Source organism: Gossypium arboreum, chromosome 3, assembly GCF_025698485.1.
Source record: "Gossypium arboreum isolate Shixiya-1 chromosome 3, ASM2569848v2, whole genome shotgun sequence".
Taxonomy (NCBI): Eukaryota; Viridiplantae; Streptophyta; class Magnoliopsida; order Malvales; family Malvaceae; genus Gossypium; species Gossypium arboreum.
Window position 1 is genome coordinate 27,434,311 of NC_069072.1, and position 3,038 is coordinate 27,437,348.

The window sequence follows — 3,038 nt, forward strand, 5'->3', positions numbered from 1 at the left end:
TCTGGGAAAAGCTAATGTTATTGCTGATGCTTTAAGTAAAAAATCTTTGTTTGCTTTGCGAGCTTTGAATGCTCAGTTGACATTAATTAATGATGGTTCTATTGTAGTAGAATTTAAAGCTAGACTAACATTTCTGTACTAGATTTGTGAAGCCCAGAGAGTTGACTCCGAGTTGATTGCTAAACGGGAATTGATTGAGTGGACACTTGATTCAGACTTTCATGTTAGTCTTGATGGTAGTTTGTATTTCTGAAACAGGATATTTTTTCTGAGGAATTCTAATGTTAGTCAGAAGATTTTATAGGAAGCTCACAGCAATAATTTATTGATACATTTTGATACTAATAAAATGTACGATGATTTGAAACAGATGTACTGGTGGCCAGTTATGAAATGTGAGATTTCAAAGTTTGTATCGAAATGTTTGATTTGTCAGCAAGTCAAAGCCAAGCATCAGGTACCTTCTGGACTATTACAGCCTGTGATGATTCCAGAATGGAAATAGGAACGAGCTACGATGGATTTTGTATCAGGGTTACCGTTATCTCCGTAGAAGAAAGATGCTATCTAAGTTATTGTGGATCGTTTGACTACATCCACACATTTCATTCCAATACGTACGGATTACTCACTTGAGAATTGGCAGAATTGTACGTTTCTGATATTGTTAGGCTGCATGGTGTGCCAGTGTCTATTATCTCTGATAGAGATCCACAGTTCACTTTTCGATTTTCGAGTAAATTGCATGAAACTCTGGGCACTCGACTGCATTTCAGTACAACATTTCATCCATAGATTGATGGTCAATTTGAGCAAGTGATTCAAATACTCAAAGATATGCTTCGTTATTGTATTTTAGAGTTTGAAGGTAATTGGGTGAAATTTCTTCCGTTGGTTGAATTTTCATACGATAATAGTTATCAAACGAGTATTAAAATGGCACCGTCTGAAGTTTTGTATGGTTGAAAATGTATAACTCCATTATACTAGTCTGAACTGAGTGAAAAAAAGCTATTCAGTGTTGATTTGATTCGAAAAATAGACAAAAAGGTCAAAGTAATACGTGATTGTATGAAAATAGCTTCTGATCGTTAGAAATTGTACACGAATTTGAAAAGAAAAGACATTGAATTTCAAGTTGGGGACAAAGTGCTTTTAAAAGTATTTCCTTGGAGAAAAGTTCTCCGTTTTAGTCAAAAAGGGAAGCTTAGTCCATGATTAATCGGGTCATTTGAAATCATCGAGAGGATTGAGCCAGTAGCTTATCATTTGGCCTTATCGTCTAAGTTAGAGAAAATACATAATGTATTTCAAGTGTCGATGTTAAGGAAGTATCGATCAGACGCTTCACACGTGATTTCACTTGTTGATGTTGATATTCAGCCAGATATGTCATACAATGAAAAACTAATTAGAATTTTAGCTCTAGAAGTTAAAGAGTTAAGAAATAAACGTATAACTTTAGTTAAGTTTCTTTGGCAACGTCATGGAGTCAAGAAAGCTATCTGGGAACCGGAAGAAGCTATGAAAGTGCAATACCCAAACCTATTTTCTGGTAAGATTTTCAGGGATGAAAATTCCTGTAGGGGGAGGGTTGTAACAGCCTATTTTCAGTGGTGTCGAAAACAGTGGTTTCAAGACCACAATTTAGATCATGATAAACAACAACCAAAATTAAATTGAGGAAAGGCTAAAGCTTTAGATTAGTTTTGGATTCTACTTCCATGACCTTAATTATCGAGGTAAGTTCGTATGAACTATGATCGTATTAATGTTACTTAAATTGATTATTTACTATGTTGTGTTAATATAAATGGACTTGAAATTGTAAATGTATCAATGTATGAAGAATTGACGAATAATGAATCCCGTTTGAACCTTAAGAATTCTTAGGATACGAATGACACATCATTAGGGATTTTATGTCTTGGGTGCTGGTCTTGAATGTCCTTGTAACAGTCTATTTTTCAGTGGTGTCAGAAACAGTGGTTTCGGGACCACAAATCAAATGAGTTAATTCGTATAATTAATTTTAAATTATATTAGCTAATAATAATTTTTTATATTTAATTTTGATTTGATGAATTTAACTAATTGAATTAAAAGCTAGTATAAGTTGTTTGATTCAAAAGTCAAGTGGTTATTGAAAATGAAGTATAAGGACCTCGTTTTCGTAATTTAGGGTCGTAAATATTTTTTTAAATATTTACGGAGTGATTATTTTGGTACATTGAAGTTGGTTCAAAATTTTTGATGTTTGGATAGTTATTTGTGTAACATGGACTAAATCATAAAAATTGTAAAAGTTCATCATTATTAATTTATTTGTGCTAAATGGTTATGAAAACATAATTGAATGGATTTAGATGGTAATTTAACCATATTGAAAGTGTTGGACGTTAGATATATATGTTTTAGCTAAAAATATATATGAATTAATGGCATTTTTGTAATCAATAAAAAGATTACATGAGATTAAATAATAAAACAAACTTCATCTTCTTCATTTTGGTTTTGAAAACCGATTCCTCCATGCTTAAAGAACACAAGCTTCGGCCTTGACAAATTTTATTGCATGGTGAGTATTTCTTGTCCGTTTTTAATAATTTTTATGTTTTTGAGATCGTTGTAGCTTAATCTAGCTAACCCGGGGTCTAATTTGTAAAACTATCAAATGTTTTGGATTATTCCATTAATGAGTTTAATATAATTTTGAAGTTTTATATAAGATTATTGAGCTTGGTTGCTAGATAAGACTATTTTTTAAAAGTAATTTTTGGTAATTTTAATGTTTAAGGACTAAATCGTTAAATTGATAAAAGTAGAAGGACTTGATGTGAAATAACATCATGTATGGGCTGTAGAGAAATAGTGAATAATTTTGCTGAAATGAAATTTGAATAAAAATGGTTAAATTGCATGTTTTGGGCTTAGGGACTAAATTGTATAAAAGAAAAATGTTGATGGCAATTTTGTAAAAATGTCAAAAAATACTTAATTGCATAAAATGAATTAATATTTCTATTCAAATAGTGAAT